General features: G+C 41.6%; 1 protein-coding gene across 3 annotated transcripts in view; it reads left to right on the forward strand.

Moving 5' to 3' along the window:
• The window catches only part of CCDC85A (coiled-coil domain containing 85A), a 132,597-nt gene extending 117,419 nt beyond the window's left edge, over positions 1-15,178 (forward strand). Inside the window, exon 6 of one of the 3 annotated variants that reach the window (XR_010070562.1) lies at positions 14,718-15,178. The gene's annotated coding sequence lies outside the window, so the exon portion shown is untranslated. The remainder of the gene's footprint in view (positions 1-14,717) is intronic. The other 2 variants (XR_010070564.1, XR_010070565.1) reach the window with 2 other exon arrangements.
• Positions 15,179-18,933: the final 3,755 nt, after the last annotated feature.

Here is an 18,933-nt window from a genome sequence, read left to right on the forward strand (position 1 = left end):
GGCCGCATTTGCAGCCATGTAGGGTGCAGCGTAGGCTGACTTTATCAAGGTGTTCATCCTATGTGTTACATGCAGGAGCAGCTATGGTACTTACTGCATTCAAAACAGTCCACTTCAGTGAAGGGGGGACCTGCCAGTGTTCAGCTTTTTAAATAATTCATGCGTCTACTCATAACTGCTCTTTCAGTATTTCTGTCTCATTTATTCTACAGGAAAGGCTGACAGGGCTGCAGCTTGGTTTTTCTTGGTTAGACAAAAAAGCGTTTGCTGGTTACATAGCATCCCTAGGGAATCCCTCAAAACCAGACAGGGATGCTCATTATTTTCCACTGGCCATGACCGCTGGTCTGTGTTAAGACAATTTATTGTTTTCATGTTTGCTGTCAGAGAAGAGTGAGTTTGTTTTGTCTTATTTTAAACCTTCTTGAAGCCTGTGCATAAACATTCACCTGTTACTCGGTGGTACCTAAATAATAATTGAGCCTTTTGTATGCCATGGGAATAAGACAGAAATACTGCACTGAGGATGCAAGCAACCCAAAATAGGATTCTTGATGTCTTGAAAAATGTATGTGTGTATCTACTGGACCTCCTACAGTGAAATGTGGAAATCTGAGCAAATGCACGCACATGAATCTGTCCCCATTGCTACTTACCTTTGATAATTTGGTTCCTAATATATTAAGGTAGCAGCAGGAAAATGTATTAGAAAACAAAAATACAAGTGAGAGATGCAATGAATTAAAAACTCTTGGAGATGATGTAATCTGCAGAGCGAAATGTATAAGAGTAAATGGTCATCTCCCAAAATGGGAGTCTAGTTGCAACTGAGCGATTAGAGAGAAAATAAGAGGAGTGTTTTACACAGAAGTAATGCAGGGAAATCATATGCTACAACTTTTTTTGCAGGCCAAGCACCAATTTAATCATGGGAGATAAAATTTCTCCTATTTCACTGCAGGACGTGGAAAGATTACTGACTTGTTTATTTCAGGGTTTAAGTGTATGTGCATAGATCGTATTTTATTTTCCAGATGCTTCCTACAAGCAGGATATTTGCACCTGCTGCACGGCACGGGCCTGAGGATGGTTCAAGAAAGCAGCCATCTCCAGTCGGAAGCAAGAAGAGGCCTTGCCAGGGCTGGCTTGGTGTTGGGCTAGATTTCCAAATATTTCAGTTTCGCGTACTGTGTTACATACCAAGTGCAGAGCAAAGCTACCTGCTTTTGTCTTTCCTATTTCTGTGTGTTTGGTGCCCTTGCCTCTCACAGGAGTCACTAGAGAATTATTAGGCAACAAATACACACACACAGAGATACATTCACATTAAATGAAGAAGGACTAAGTAATCGCACATTATTGACTTAAGTGGCTTCCAAACATGCAGCTGTATTGTTTTCAGATCTGGGGGAAAGCACATTTACTGGATTAAAAAACATGGCACAGGTGCTGTTTCACGAGGTACCCATCAACTCCTTAATGCAGAAAGTGGGAGAAAGCTGATGGACACCACTGGGATACTCAGGAGTAAAAAAACAGTGCCATGTATTTAAGACTCCGGAGTGCTAAAGGGAGACAGGAGAAAGAGAGAGAAAGAGTGAAAGTGGCTGATTCCCCAGTGCTAATCTTCCTCAGATAGCGCAAATGAGTTAAAGAGAAATTCAACCACTTGAAAAGGAAGTTTCAAATAGAAGGATTACCAAAGGCTGTTCAGGAGGCAGATGAAAGAAAGTGAGAAGTGGCAGAGGGATGCCCCAGTCCATGCTCCAGTCAAGGGGATGCTAATGTGGTGCTCAGCTATTCAAAGCCAAAAAAGCAATAGATGAGGAGGCTGTGTTCCCTGGGGAGGGATCTTCATGAAGAAGGGGAAACGTTGCTACACTACACATTAAACCAACCGCTCTGTGCAATTAATTCAAGCAAAAGATATAAAGGAAGGAAACTGGAAAGTAGAATATGCAGTCATAAAGACCTAAGAACAGGTCAAATCTATTTTTAGTTTCCATAATATTATGGGTCTATTTAGTGGAAGAAAAAATGGTAAATTCCTCCTTGCCATTGGGCAGGGATGAAGGAAAGCTTGAACCTTTCTCTTACTTCTCATTTTCTGACTAAAATCTCCCTTTTCCTCCTCCAGTTTTCCTCATCTCTGTGCAGTTCAGGTCTAAGAAACGAGTACCTGCTGGGCTTTTGTTACATGCTAAGGCTGTTTTCCCTACTGTTAAAACGTGGAAATGGTCCTTCTTGCAGACAGCTTACAGACCGTGGGACAGGCAGCACAAGACACGGCACCCACCTGGAATAACTAGGAGGGTCATTTCTTCTTTTCATCCATGTTGAGTGCTCGAGTTGGTTTATTGCAGGTGTCAGGAAATACGTCCATTTTTAAGGTGGGGCGAGGTACAGACTGACACAAATACCGTGATGAGGAGGACATATAGGAGGAAACAGGATTGTGAGAAAAATGGGAACGTGACTGTGAAATATCCGTAGAGGATTTAGCAGAGGGGATGGAAGGAGGACTCTGTAAGACACCACTGCTGCTGCACTGGACACGCACCCCTTGAGGCCAGGAGAGGCTTCTCGGGGACGGAAAGAGCCGAGGTGGCTTCAGGACTCTTTACCTCTTGCTTGTGTGGAATCGTCTCTCCTAGCACTAAACTGCTGTATTTGGCTTTTCAGCACAACTGCCATTTTTTGTGAATTTTGATACAAGAATGTATCTTCATATGATTCAAATGCCTGTCTCCCAAAGATTTTGTCAAAATCTAATTAAGAATAATTACTCTATCAAACGCCTGCATCATTCACTCCTGTAATTTGGTTTGCAAGGCTTCAAGATTTCTGCTGAAAGACATATAAAATGATCTGGGTTCTCGATATTTGCCTTCAGAATCTTCACTGTGATGTTTTGAGTCTGTTCAATGTTCAGATTCAATGAATCTGTTGAATGTTTTCTCTGCAGTCAAAATCTATAACCGTAATTGACCTGGTGAACAGTTGTACTATTAGTACAAGTATTGGCATTACAGAAACATTTACATGCCCTACCTACGGGGGCTACTATGTGAGGCACCATAAATAAGATCTGGTGAGCAAATACCCGCAGGAACTGCGTGCGTCCAGCACTGGTGGCAGTCTGTGGCATTGGCAGCTCAGGTGGGGAGACCCCCCGCTCTGGGTTTGGGCAAGGCAAGCTGGGAGCGCAAAGCCCATGGCAACATGGGGGCCCTCCTTTGCTGCTTCTCATTCCCATTTTTGTTGGAATTCCTGCTGAGCCCCTGCGTCTTTTTGCTTGAATACATTTGGGTCGGCGTCTGCCCTCAATTAGATGTTGGTTCAATACTTGATTTAGGCAGGTTTTCATAAGAACAGCTGAGGGCAGAAACCGGCCCCGGAAAGCCGCTGGAAGTACGAACGTTTACAAATCTTATGTATTGTATAAGCAGAGGGGGTAAAAAGGACAGTAATCGCAAGAACAACTCTCTTCCCTGTCTTGTCGAAACGAACATCTTTCTTCTAGGACACAACCATTACTTCTTATATAGCAAATCAGGCTGTTTTGTTGTTTTAATGGATTTATAAATTGAATTTGCTATTAGCAGTGACTCCACTATTGTGATGTTAAATGGCAGGAAATTGGCCTGCTGTGTTGCAGCCACCTCTTATTATAAGTGTCTCTCCCCCCTCTTCCAAGAGGCTTCGTTTTGAAAACCCATGAACAAGGACATCACGGAGAATCTGATTCAGTTCAGTTTAAAAGCTAAATTGGAGCAATTGATCATTTCATTCTGGTGATCAGAGCCTCCCAGCGGAAAATTCTGAAACATCTGTAATAGCCAGACGTGCAGAATAACAATAAGTGAATCGGAACTGTTTGGAAACTTACTTTTCAGCTCACTGGAAGTTATGAATGCCATAATAGTAATTTAGAAAATTTTCAAAAGTAGTTTCAAGTCAAGCTAAAATGGAAGGTCTTGGCTTGATTGCCAGAATTTTTTTTAAAAAACAACAGAAAACGGACACACGAAACTGAAAAACAGATCCAAGTCTTTATTTACAAACATCGGTAGAGGGTTTAGACTACTCAAGAGAGTTTTTTGCTTTTATTTTCAACATGGGACTTGGCACTACAGGCACACTTCTGTGACATGATTTGAAGTACCTTTGCTCTTCACAAACCAGATAACTTGCCAAAATATGTTGCTTCCTGAAGATGATGTTTCCCAAAGTCCAGAAGAGATCACTGATTCACTTTATTATTATCAGTCATTATTTCTTGAAAGGAAACAGTGACATTTGTGAGTGGGTAGATGCTCTGCATAGGTTGAGTCTTAAAAGAGTTTGTTTAGAGAAAGTTCCCATGGAGTTAGTTGCCCCGCTGCCAGAGACACGCATTTACTGAGCCCAGAGACTGACTCGCTGGCATCAGCAGAGCAATGGGCTCCGCTGTGAGAGATGCACGTTACGGCAAGGACAGCAGTAAGGGCACTCTAGAAAACTCTGTCGGCTGAAAGCTCCTTCGGCAAGGAACATATTGCAGAAAAGGCAGGGGCAAACTTCAAGGAAAATAGCAACAGAACAGTTGAAAAGCCAAAAAATAGTGGGGAAATCTTCCATAATGGATTCATCTGGAATTGCGACTAATGCATCATTCTGGTACTCAGTAAAAGAAACCCCAGTTTCATATTTATTATATTTTCCTTTGCACATGTGGTTTTCATAGGTGCTGGAATGAAAACATGAAGACAAGCCTATAAACCCCTCTATATTTAAAGTTAATCACATGGAAATCTCAGTATAGCTAGTTTGCCAAGAAAAAAAAAATCATGTCCTGCCTAGCTTTACTTTTTGTCCTTTTTTGTATTATTTTGCTTTCTTGGACAGTTTTTGTTTTAAACCAGTTCCCAATAAATGACTATTCATTGTTCCAGAACTGTACGTGATTTCAGCTGACGCTGACATTAACAGCCTCAGGCTCCCCAGCACTAAGACATAAACAAAACTAGAAATACAACTTAGCTCTTAGCTGAGCAGGCTTCTGGCTACTATGCTAGGGTGCACAAGTGCCACCAATGGAATGCCTATTTTAGTCTTAATAATGTGCTCAAACATTTTGTGGCTTCTTCTGTGTTTTCCCTGAAATCATGCTCCAGAGGCTTTTGAATCTAAGATGGCACTTTTCACAAGGGAAAAAAACCCATAAGTCTTCATGTTGAGAACAAATTGATAACATGACCCAAGTACTTTCTAGCAGCTCTGAAACCAGAGGACAAAGTCATCATAGTGTGCATTTATCTCAGTCACCTTTTCTGGACAGAAACCTCTTTTTGCCTCTCTCCTGCTCCTCTGTAGGCTTACAGTTTTTAAACTCATTGGCCAGTTCCAACCAAAGTTTACGAGGAAGAAGAGCAGAAGTCTCGCAAATTATTATGTTATACAAATTTAATGAAATGAAGCAGATTGAACTAATCCACTAGAAAAGTCCAACCCAAATATAAGACTCTAATAAGGATTTTTACTAGAGACCAAAAGTCCTATTTTGGGAAGCTTGATCGATGTAGCTGGGGGCAAAGGCTCTGCTGATCTCTCTGTCAATCCACCAAAAGATACAAATCAATATGAAACAAAACCTTATTGGGTGCGGAAACAGTGGGGTCCTGAAAACTGTGTGTGTGGCTGGTTTTTTTTTGTTGTTGTTGGGTTTTTTTGTTTGTTTGTTTGTTTTTTTTTTTAAAGTAGGTAATCTCATTATATTTCTGGGAATTGTGAATGTTCAGGTTTGGAATGTCTTCTGGTTAAAATCACAAAATTACTCCAATCTACCAAGCTTTCCATCCAACAGTCTCCACAGGAAATATGCCTGCAATTAGAATTAATTTACCAAAATGAAATCCCCTCTGTAGCAAGCAGGGCTTTCGCAGCCATGGGCCATCCGTCTCAAACACAGACTGCAGCCATACAGTCATTAGAACATGATGCAGGTTTGGGGAGAAAAACATTTACCAAGGAGAAGGGAAATTATAACGCTTCTCTGAGTTAAAAGAAATGTATGTAAATAAAGATACCCTCTGCTTTCATAACCTAATTATAATATTGATGTGCGTGATCTGAAAATTATATGCTGTGAAAATAGCATATTGTTACAGATAGGCATCTGACTGGCTCTCCTTGATTTCAGGCACATGTAGGGTAATTACGTGCTCCAGCATAGATCCTAATTTGAATTGTTCCAGAAGAAAAGCCTTTATTTCTATAAAGCTATTTTAATCCTCAGGCACTAAATAAACAAAGCCTGTGAGGGAGCGATAGCAGCAGCTCCACTCAGTGAGAACGGACCTGCAGAAGGAGGACTGAGACCGTTCAAAGCATGGCCCGAGAGGCAGTGCCTGGCCTGTTTCCTCACGTGGTGGTGCCCCAACAGTCTTTGCACTGGTATGAATAAGATTTGGGGAAGACCAGTCTTTATCACATTGTTCGGCACCAGCTTGCAAGGTGCAAACACCATGCTAGAAGACACGAGGGGGGCTTTTTCCAGACCATCCATGAGATAACCTGCAGGAGCTCAGCCACAGGGACATCGCTAGGAAGCTGGAGTGGCTTTGAACACACAGATAGCCTGTGCACACCTGGGTAAACATCAGGCTACAGTGCAATGGGTGAGTTTCCATGAAAAAAAAAAAGGCAGCAACAATAAACACATTAACTCCATTTTTAACTAATTGCCATTATCAGTTCTCTGTGTTTGGGGCAACAGAAAGGTTTCCTTTCAGATTTTGTATTTACGCACTGGAAACATAGGCCAAATACTGCTGTTACTCTGTTAAAATATTTTTTTGGTGGAAAGCAGAAATAGTTGCAAATGTCCCCAAACAAACTAACCTGACAAATGGTTGTGTAAACCAGGATTTCTGATTTCTGGTGCATTTATGAGCTGCCTGCAGCCCCATGGAGGGGCCAGCTCCCTGTTGCCACATGTCTGGCAACTGATACCTTGAAGACTGCCACCGTTTGGACAGATTTTGTTGAAGTTGAGCGCTGAGCTTAAAATTTGTTGAGGAAAATAAATGGGTCGGTTTTCTAGGCAGTGTATTTACATTAACGGTATTTCTTTAGGATAAGTGGATAAAAATGACACGATGGTAATATACTGTCATTATCCCTTGCGTGCATGCATACTCAGACACACAGGCAATGGAGGAAGGGAGGATTAAACCAAAACACTGTCACCCAAAATTGTGGGGATACTCTGATTTTTATCAAAGTCTGGTGCTTGTATGGGAATTCAGTCTGTCAGGCTGTGTTTCGGTCTTAGTGGTTTCAACTTGCCAGCTTGCTAAGGCTAAAGAGGGTTTTTTTAATGGAAGAATAAGAAAATGACTTTGTGGTATTACTATCACATCACAGGAAGGCTGAGACAGTATCATCTGTAGGCTTATTCAGTTTTTGTGGTAATTTTATGGCCAGCTTTATATAAGCATATCCGAGCTACTATTTCCTTTGCAAAGCTACGTAGGACTGTATAGTTTCTGACTATGGCAAAGAAAACCTTGAGAAGTTAAATGCGTTAACCTGACGTTTTCTGAACATTGTTGATGTTGCCAAATTATACCTTTTGGCAAACAAGCTGAAAGTTCAGCGTGTCCCCTGAGTTTTTCTAAAGCTCTTTTCAGGCACCACCTTTCTGTTCCCCAGTGGAGACTGGCTGTGAAGTTAATGTATGACAAATTTGGGAATGACTCATCAGCTGTTTGTTATTGTGCATATATTGTATATTCATTACCCTCGCCATACAAGCAGTTTCCAGATCTAGCATGCAGTCGTGAGTCAAGCTGATATTTTGAAATGAGGGAGTTTTGTGAGGAAAACGAGCATGCCGGCGGTACCATGTACTGACAAAAGGCTGATTCTTCCAGCGGCTCAGGAGAGAAGCTTCTGCATAATAAGTTGCCGCTGTTTGAACTCAGGAGAAAAAAGCATCCCAAGAACCTAATAAGAATATTCAATTCACTGCTTTTATAGACAGGCCTGACTCAGTATGAACGTTCAAGACTTAAAAGCGCAGGTTGAGCTCAGTTATATGAAAGATTCAATTGTAATTCAAATCAAAGGAATAATTTGAATAAATAACTCCAAAGTTGCTGCCCGATCAAGCACTGAGGCAGGACTTGCAGCTGCCTGAGTCTGTCTACGTGGGATGTGTCTTTCCATCTCCTCTGAGCCTTTTACTTACTTCCTACGTGGAAAACCACTTGATAGTTAACATAACTGTTGTAGAGAGGATCAGTTTGGTTGGTTGCTCTACGTTGAAGCAGAGGTCATACAGGACCTTATGGCAGGAGGGGGAGACCTTCTTCCTTTGGACAGTTATGGGACTTGCTCAAGAGCCAGCGAGAAATTTGGAGATTGCTGCGAGGTGCGTGTAGCAGTGGGGCCGGTTTCGTAAGGGGTGGGTGCAGTTTTCCATTGACATGTGGGAATCGTGTATGTATTTGTTGCCGCTCAGGGTATTACGTAGGTGGCTGGAAAGGACAAGCTGCCTGTGTGGCTGCAGGGGGTGGAGAGCAGCGCTGTCCGGAGGGCACAGGGACATAACACAAAGGGAACAGTACAGGGAAGTAATACAAATACCAGGGTGCAGGATGAGGCCTGTGCTGTCTAATGTGTCACCTTATCTTAGAATGTAACTGGTGATTTCCTACTTTCTGTTTCCCAAGAAAATACGTTGTGATCACGGTTGGACTCAACTGCTGAAGTCCTTTTTGAACTCAGTCCTCTTTGAACTGTGTGACCTCTAATGAAAGCTGGGGAAGTTTAGAGGAAAACAGCTTATCTTTTCCTTCTCCTTGCTGGATGGAGGCCCTTATTTTGTTTCAGATCATCCAGCATTATTTTTGCTAGGGAAATGTTATTTATTCAGCTTTCAAATGTTTGGTCAGCTTATTAATTTTTCATATGCAGGAGCTTTGAATATTTCTCTTTGAATGCTGTAACTAACCTTCTTTTTTTTTTCTCTGGGCAATGTACTTGGCTCTCCAATTATGACCTTCTCCCAAAAGTTGCCTTGAAAAATAGCCATGGGCGAGTTCCCCAGCACGTGGATGTCAGATGAGACGATTTATGAAGACATTCATATTACACAAAGTTACTGAGCCGAAAGTGAGTGATAGACACTGAAAGGGATGGACACACAATATTTAGCGTGTGAAGGATGTGTGTCTGAGAGAGCACCCAAGACCACGGTGGTCAGAGGGAAAACTAAGTGGCCTCCTTCTCTGCTGTAATGGCTTCCTTATCCAGCCTTGCTGTCCTTGCAAACCTGCCCTCATCCGCACCGCTTTAAATTGAAAGTAATCCACTTGAACCCATGGAGCTGCAGGGATGGTAGAATAAGGAAAGTGGATCTCCTTCTCCTTTGGTGGAAGACGAACTGTCTCTCCTGTCGCTTTAGTACAGTTATCATTTTGTTTCCTGCTGTTACCATTGCTTTATCCTCTGGTGCTGCTTTAACAGGCACAGGCATTTTGCTCTTTAGGGCAAATTCTCTGTGAAGCTGAAATGAACTAAATGTGGAGGGTTTTGCTTTGTTTCTTGTATATAGTATTTTTCTTGCTTTGCTTCAGGCTTGCTTCCAGTTGTTTATGAAAAATGTAGAAACAGCACCAACACGGACTTGCTGTCCTTGCTTTCCACCAGACCACATACTGCCCCTTCCTTACAAACTTTTTTTGCTGAATTTACCCTTTCCAACTTCTCTAGCCTTCATTTAATATTAATCCTGAATTATTTTTTACTTTAGTTGTTCTCTGACAGAGTAATTTTATTTTACCTAACACCCTCCGGTACACTGCTGTTTTCTAAGTTTCATATCCTCCTTTTTGAGTTCAGATCTGCTGGCTGCAGGCTCCAGCTGCCTCCTATAGTGAACAAATGAAAGTTCTCTCTTGTTATATGGTATGAATTTCCGTTTCCTCCACTCCCCATAACCTGCTCCTCCAGGCAACGCGTTTCACCCATCTTTACATGTGAAAGTTGGGAACTGTATTCTAGATCAGCACTTATTTATTGACTTGTGTCCGGTTATTATTTTGATAGACATGTTTCGGTGTATTGTGCACCCACCCCAGGTATTTTCTCTTACCGGTTTATTACCTCTGTGAGCTTTGTCTTCGGTGTTTTATAGCACTCCTCTCCAGGTGGTGGCTGAGCTGCAAGTGCGAGGGAAAGCGTGCCTCATGGAAAGCAATAGGGTGTTGGTTGTTGATGTTAAGGCAGCAGGACACCAAGGGCATCTTTGTACAAGGACAGGATGCTAATAAGCTTTTTTAAAGTGCCTGCGTGACTTAATATACCAGCTCATGTCTGTGTTCAAAAGTCTTTGGAAGCCTCAAGTCTCATGACTTTCAGCTGTTTATATCTTTGTATTTTGTACTATGTTTGTACTTGTTACTCTTAAAAATTAGACAAGACCAGAGATCCACATTTGAAGGAGCTGATGTAAGCCTGAAAATGGTCCCTCATTTTACCATTGATGATTTTTCACATCAAGAGCACAGAAAGTGAGGAAGTGGGAGACGAAGCTGCAGCTCCAAGCACCTAAACAGACCGCAGAGGCTGTCCAAGCTGGCTAGCTTTCTTTGGTGTGCCACATTGCAATTGTGGTTGCCAGCCCTAAAAAGAAATTCCTTGGTATTTTGTGGGGGTTCTTTGTTTTGTTTGGTTTTGGTTTTGTTGGGGTTTTTTTATGCTGGTTCCTGAGCTCTTCTGCATCAGTGCAGCTCTGTGGCGCATAGTGTGCTTTCCTTGTGCGTGATGAAGGAGAAGGGAGCGTGCAAACATCCTCCTCTGAGGCTGCAACACACCGCAAAAACACGGTTAATATCTGCACGTTCTGGCAATATACCAGTAAATTTAATACCATCCCACCACAATGTAAATTTTGTATGCAGACACTAGATTTTACTAGCATATAATTGGTACCTATTGCTCGACTTTCAAAATACTGCATTCAAATACATTGTCATGGAAAAAAACCAACCTGATGAATCTTCAATACCAGGAGAGTCTGAGACCATCAACATTTTTATGGGGCTTTTTTGAGCATCAGGCTGCATTTCTTTTCTTGCAGTGCTGCTAAAACATGGTCTCGCCCAGGGGGACTCTCAGGAGCCAATACATTTAGAAAAATGAGTTTGTGGTACCAGTGGAGCAAAGTATGGAAGAAAGGTATGGAAGAAAGAAAAACTGGTGCTTAAAAACCCAGCAGAAAACAGACTGACAGAGCTGGGCAATGATACAGCACAGGAAAATTAGGTGTTGACAACGAAGCACTGTGTGTGTGCTGGAGCTGGTGAGCTGGAGCCTCCTCAGAGGGGCCTGTGGTTTCAAAGCTTTGTGAAGTGATTGTGAGGGCAGAGGTAGAAATATTAACTGATACGTGGTTCCAGAAAGGGCTACATTATTCTTACATGACATATCAGTGAATGGCATTAACAAATAGACGGACAAGAATACTACATTTGTATTTATTAAAAATACTAAGTCTGTGTTTATCACCTTGCCGCCAAAGGTCTCCGGTTCTATGGCAATGTAAACGAACTCAGTCCAACACCAGCATGTGTGAGATATGGTACTTGTGGCCCAGTTTAGTGCTTTACAACACTTCCCTAATGAAATGTTTAGCTCATAGAAAAATGACCTTAAAAATATGGAAAGATACGGTTGACATAAACTTGATGCTATGAATTTAAGGCCTAATCTTTAATTTTAGTTTGTTCTAATAATTTTAAATAGCTCTTACGTTATATTTAATCTCACTGTATCTTGCTGTTTTCTGGGGCTTTGTGGTGTTTTCAATTCGTATATAAGTTTGGAACTGAAAGCAGCGTTGGAAAAATTCCCCAGCACAGAAATGTTTTGGATGCATTTCAAGGTTCTTTTTCTCTCCTGACTGCCATACACAACTCAGCATCTTCTTTTGGCTTTCCAGATACCGAGATGTTCTTGCAATTCATTTTGTACACTTGTTAACACTTAAAAAAAATTCCATGCATTATTTTTTTACCGCCCAAAGCACACAGGTGGCTGGTAGCTTGGTTGGACATTCTGGATCAACGAAGTAAGTCAGCTCACAAAAGGTGCTGCATTAACCATAGCTACAGACAGAGCTGTTCTCACAAAGTGTCCCTGTAAAGCTGGTCTGTCTAGACAGCAAACGTGCCTCGAATCTCAGTAAATTAGGCCATCATTCAAAGAAAAAAAAATCCTGAATAATTTTGCTGCTCTTTTATTAATTCAAATATCATTCTTATTTTAATCCACATATTTCCAACTAACGTTTAATTAAAACAGGTATTCTGGGGGAGCTGTTTTTAATTTTCTTCTAGCTGTGCTTCAATTTCTGTTGTTGCTTCACTGCTGCTTTTACTTTCACAATTGATTGGAAAGGTTTATTCTTCCTTTAATGTTAATCTTTAAGTACTTGCTTGCAATAGGGGGTCTCAATGCTTATTATATTGGACTGTGGGATGAGAAACAGTCTGCAGTGCTGGATCTGGTGGATGATCTCCTCCCACTATATATATCTCCACACAAGACATGTATGTTTTCAGTATTTTTGCTATGGGTCTTACGTTATCATTTTTACAATTATTTCTGTCATTAGAAACCTACCAGATATCGCCGGAGCCACACAAAGTAGCCATCAGGAAAAGATTGTTTCCGTGACAGATGTATCAAACGGTCATGTGTCTTTGGCACAGTAAATTCCTGAACAATGCCACCACTCAGAAGGCTCTATTTCCTGAGAATACGGATTAGGAATGAATTTCGGCACATGGAACCTGTATTATTAACCTGCCGTGTCATCATAGTCCAGTGATTTCCTATTTCCTGTTAGCGAATTTAATGTGCATCATGCTGACCGAAATACAAATTGGAAAGTATAACACAAGCAACACAAGAAAAGTTACCTGGAACTAGTTAAAAAACAAAGGGAAATAACAATGGGTTCCATGATTTAGATGACTGCAACATTTTTTGCGTGTGATAATATGGCATACTTTTTCATTTTAGCTTCATCAGAATGTCTACCATAATTTACTACGAATACCTGCAACAAAGTTGGACGAAGAAGCAACTGAAATTCATTAACGAGGAATGGAGGGCACATGCCCTTTTCCCCAGGGAGGACAACGGGGCTCGGACAGTGCTGAGCATGAATTAATGATGCTCTGGCTCAAGACCAGGGGTTCACCCTGGTTTGCAGTGGGTCAGTGAGAGGAACACCTATTAGGCTGTGAAGCTGCAATACTTGGCAGTAAAACTGCAAAAAAAACCCCACTGGTATAGATAACACATTTTCAAAATTTAGTTATAATAGCTTTATTTTTAACAGAACTCGGGGTGGAAAAAAGCAAGACATTTATTAAGAACTGTTGTCTTGGCATTTTTTAGCCCTTTCCCTTCATTGTGGTGTCTGAAATGGCAAATTCAAAGGCAAAAATGTCATTTTATATTAAAACCTTGATCAGCCAAGAGTCCAAACTCTTCCCTGGGGTGACTTTCATAGCATTATGCCAGGAACAAATTTGATTAGTCTCAAGAAAGGATAAAAACCCGCAAAGGTCTGAGGTCTGTTACTTCAGTGTTATACTCATTTGCAACTCCTTCAAGGTCTCCCCTTCCCTAGCAGTGGTTTGGGAAGTTCAGACCTGGGATGAAGGTGACAGCTCCCTGCTTCGAGAAGGTCTTTTTGTTTGTCTCTTCCATGGCCAGTTCATCTTCTTTTTCCCTGGGTGTGAGATCACCAAGTGAAAGTTAAAAGCACTGTTTTCCCTTTAGTCTCTACAGCTTTGTACAAATGCGAGCTTTCCCCATTCCTTAGTTTGAAAAATTGATAGCTTTGACATCTGAACCTGAATTATACTAACCGTGGTAATGATTCAGCAATCTTGTTAGTAATGCTCAGATCATTCACAGAAATGTCAATAGCCTCGCCACAACTTCCCCTTCCGAAGGGTGAAAAAATGTTCTGATTAAATAAAACCCCAGTGGCCCCACAACTAAACCTTTACACGCTTTAACAGCCAAAATGGAGCTGTCCCGGTGTGTTTCTTGCATGCTTTGTTCACAAACCTGACTGCAGCTGAAACATGGCACTTGACCTTTTGCTGTTTCAAGCATACATCTCTCAACCTGCCAGGCTGTCCGGAGAAGAACCTGGGAAGCTGTTTGCATTTTTCGGAGGTGGAGTGGCCAGAGGCAGCCAGGATGGCTGAAGGGCTGAGGAATATTTATGAATACCTGAGAGTCTGAGTTCTTTTTCATTCCCATCATCCATCAGCTGAAAAGAGCCTGGAGATAGTGGTATGTAGAGGAGAGTGGTTAGAAAGCAGAACATGTAAGCAGTGGGGGAGAAATGTAAGGAAAAAATTTTTGTTTGGTGCTCATGATATATTGGAATAAATTCTGATATGTTGTGTCTGTGTGCTTAGGGAAATACAAGTCGTATAAAGTCACACCAGGCAGCCCTCCTCATTACTCTGATGGGGGACGAGGAAGGGAGGGGAGGGGGAGATACTTCAAGCTCGTCACCAAAGACCTGCTCAACAAATGGTAACCTTCTTATTAAAGGAAACGTCAGCCTGGATCCCAGATAACAACGAAGGTGAGCTGCAAACCAGCTTCATTCCTCAAGCCGATTTTATCTCCTTCAGGTTTTGTTAGCAGGTGGAGTGCTCCAAGTGAAGAGGATTGCCTAGCCTGCAGCTGAACCAAAGGAACCAAGCGAACGACCAGTGCAAAGAGGAAGGCTCCTACCTCACAGCTGAGGCTTTACTAAACACCAAGGGGACCCAGGAACTTGCTCCTCGGGGTCATTAAAGAACTTATCTACGACCAGGAATGAACGGTTGCAAAATTCCTGTCCGAATTCCTACATGGATGTAGTTTGAATAAGCTTGATCTTTATGACATGAACCATCCAACGTGAACAGACCTCAGGATGTTACCAAGCCCCAGGGAAGCATTTATTTTACTTGTGTCATCCTGACAGGCATCTTTCTAACCTGCTAAAGACACATAAAGACTTTACAGCTCTCTGTCTCAGGCGTCCTGTTCTTACAGTCAGAAAGTTTTTTCCTAATATTTTCCTTGAATTTTTTTTTCCTGCAGTTTCAGCCAGTTACTCTCTTTGGCCTTTGGGCTGATGGGTGCTGATGCCTACAGCCCGCTCCCTGGCAGGCTGGAGGGGCTGCCTCTTTGAATTTTGGTAGTTTTTCCTTTGACTAACGCGTGTGTTAAAGACAGTGAGGTTAGCATCTAAATTAGGGAGTAAACTCTTTTAGGTGAGTGATGCACACAGGTAGGGAAAAGGCATTATTCAAAGCAAGATAAGCTGTGGGCTGTTGCTTAAATGATCCCGGGAAGATCCTTGGTTTCTGTAAAGAATGAAAGCTGCAGCACAGTTAAATACAAGGACTGGTGAACACTGCAAGAGTGAGCATCACTTCCTGTAAGCATTACAGATTCTTCTAGCAGCATGAGGTAGTTTATGTGTCTTTCATCCCTGCAGATGTGCTTTAACTTATTACATGTTCAAAGGTCAAATATGTTTTTTTTGTTTGTCATTATGTAGATCTTTGCAATTATCTTGTAAATGCAACAATCTAAATAATTCATAAGAGCAGAGACGCCAGCTGTCGGTGCCACAACCAGGTGAGTCCTAATTCATGACAGTCTTCTCTTTCTTGAAGACCACAAAGGATGTAGCTGAGCACTAGCTACGCCCAGTTGTGGTATGTTGCTGGAAGCTTGTTTCAATTTCAGACTAAATCTGGCAGTTGCAGACAAGAATAAAATAGGCAGAGAAAAAATACTGATCAAAGGGAATTTTCCTCTTGACATAACCTGGAAAGTGCACCTTAGGTGCTTAATTAGGATCAAACCAGGCAGAAATTATATTGGAAAAAAAATATTGACAGTGTATCTAAAAATAGGAAGACTGTGCCTCTTTTAGGAGCAAGTTTGGGGATGTCAGGCGTAGCAAAAATCAATGCTGTAATAAGATAGACTGATGGCATATCAGAAGAGCTGCCGTTATTCACTGACTCCCGCGGAACCTGACAGTCAGCACATATTGGAGAATGCCACTGTTCCCAAAGTTACAAACGTTTTTATCTGAAGTGACTGCTGTTTTTGAGAAGGACCTTGGCCTCCTTCTCTGCTAGGATGTCAAAGCAGCTGGGATTCACTCCTAGCCTGTCCCTGGCGTTGTATTGTCCTTGGAGAAGCTGTTGTGGCAGAGAGAGCGTTTGCTGGAAATCTGTCTTGAAAGTTAGGAGCTGCCTGGAGCTCCCTGTTCAAGAGTTTTGGAGCTGTCTCCTGCAGCACAATCCAGTGACAAAAATGTGCAAAATCAGAAATTCTGGAGGTCAGCGGCAGTCCTTCACTCTTTTTACAGGAAGGCCTATGTGCTCTTCAGCTGGAAGATCTTAATACACAGCAAGAAATAGTACTGTTGTATGAGCTGAATGACTGGGGCTTATCAGGCTTTCTTTGATTTTTCCTGCTCTCTCAAGTCTGTGCAGGTCTAACCATAAAGGAATCTGGAATAGCAACAGGAACAATGTAAATTCTACTTTTTACCTCCTTTGAATATCAGGAAAAAGTAATTTCCAACTGCCAGGACTGATTAGCACAGTTTGACTGCAAACTTATAGCAGCTGCTATATTATCTAGGTTTTGCGTACTTTGTGTCTGTTTGCATACAGCTTTGACAATGTAATTGTTGTCTACTGACGTAAAACACATTGAAAGAAAAAAATGCAACTAAATTCAGGGAAAAGAGTTCTGATGATATGCTTCTGTATTTCAATCAAAATGAAAAATCTACCATTTTGCAGCAGAAGTTGACGTTTGGATGCCATAGAGCAAACTTGGCCAGCTAGAAGCCTTGGAGACAAATTTATTGTCTCTCAGTGTAGACCCAATGGAAACCCATGTACTGTGTGAGTGAAAGTCAGATCACCTATAATTCAGCAGTTAACAATATGCTTTACATAATAAAAAATAATCTCCAAGTGAGGAAAACACGAAGAAAAGGAATATAAGCACATCTACTGTTAACTTAGAAGTCCGTAACAGCTTTTGCAATTGCACAAGCCGCCCCGTTCTGCATTGGTATGAGACTCAAAACCAAGCAGGGCTTTGGCTTTGGGATGGCAGCCCACCTCTGCTAGCACTGGAAGCAGCCTACGTTTTAATACTGACTGCAGTGGCAATGATGACTGTGTGCGAGAAATTTCCTTTCCCTGTCTGCTCTACTTTTCTGTTTCATCATAATTTTAAAGCCCCAGCATCAGGCTGATTTTGGAGGCATTTAGCAGCCAAGGAGCTGTGTTTGATAGGAAAACATGCTGGTGAGAGAAGAAGCTGACCGTTTCTCTTGAAATTCTGCCCTAAGTTATGATTTCTGGTAGAATCACAGTATTAGTCTGAGATGAAGTGAAAAGAAATGGGTTAAGTCATCTTCTGGAGAGATTAACAAATCTGGAAGGGAGCATAATTTTTTGTTTTCTGCTTCATTTAAGGCCACCCAACTTAGAATTCAAAAAAATGCACCCATGAAAAATCATCATCCTTTCTGGTACATGTCTCCTGTCTCTTTTTCTTCCTTATGTAAACAGTTCGGTGCTGAAAATGACTGCCATGAATCCTGGTACCGTTTCTTACAGATACGGGCAAGGTTGGGGTAAGCTGGTGGTCCCAGAATGCAGCTCTTGCAGGAAAGCTGGTGCAGTCCCGTCCCTGCTGAGCTCAGCGGGGACCGGCCGAGGACACTGGTGAAGCGCAGGGGCAGAGTCAGCTGCTGGGACTGTGCTGCCCAGCGGGAGCAGAAGCAAATTGATTTATGAAACTGCGTCAAGTGCTGTTAACAACAGCTTTCCACACATCCAATTAAAGTTGCGAGAACGAAAATTAAAGACGAATTAGATGCTTTGAACCCGTCTCTTATTTAAAACTGATGACCCGTCTGCTCCTTGGCTAACACCCTGACAAGGATTTTGACCGCTTACATGACAAAGATGCTAATATGAATCAGAAGAATCTCTTTAACCAGACAGAGCACTGGAAATGGTTTCTTTTTCTGTGTTTCCCATTCATTTTAAAAATCACTCCCATCACGATAGAGACCTCAAAAAAATGACAGGCAGGAGATGAAAAACAAAAATAAAGCCAGACTAGGAGTGTTAATTACAACAGGATTTGGGATAATCAGGAAGTTCTACTTTCATATCTTTGGCTTATAGGTCTTCGTTTAAGACCCATTTTGATTTGATTTACATGGCTATTTGTATTGATTTCTGGCGGATATTTCACTGTGATAAAGTGTCTGAAACGTAATCTGTTCGCAATAAAACTTTGTCACTTGTTGTCAGTCACTGGCTGCACTGCCGTGCTGCCATATACAGATGCTGGAAATTATGGCTTATGGCTTGGAAATAAATGTGTTATACAACACCTATCTGTTGACAATCATGAGAATGAAAGTAACCGACGCATCAAAAAAACACATTTCCTTTGAACTAGCTAGCAGTTTTTAGAAGTGGTTGACAGTCTTAACTGTTAGGAAAAAGAAACCACATTAGTACTCACAGTATTGCTTAGGAGAAAAATGTCTAATTGGTTACTGTGTAGAATTTGATCCCAAATGGATATGACTTTTAAGTTCATGCGTGTATGAACACAAATACATGTCAGTGTGTACATATAGGTATGCAGAGATATAACTATAGGTATTTTGGAGTGATGTGCATGGGTATGTATCTATATTTATGTCTAGATATAGATATAGATCTATATATGTGTATGTTTGTACCCCTGTATGCACGTAGCTCCAGGATGCATTCCTAGTTATCGTCTTAATATTTA

The sequence above is a fragment of the Chroicocephalus ridibundus genome, chromosome 3, assembly GCF_963924245.1.
Source record: "Chroicocephalus ridibundus chromosome 3, bChrRid1.1, whole genome shotgun sequence".
In the NCBI taxonomy this organism is placed as follows: Eukaryota; Metazoa; Chordata; class Aves; order Charadriiformes; family Laridae; genus Chroicocephalus; species Chroicocephalus ridibundus.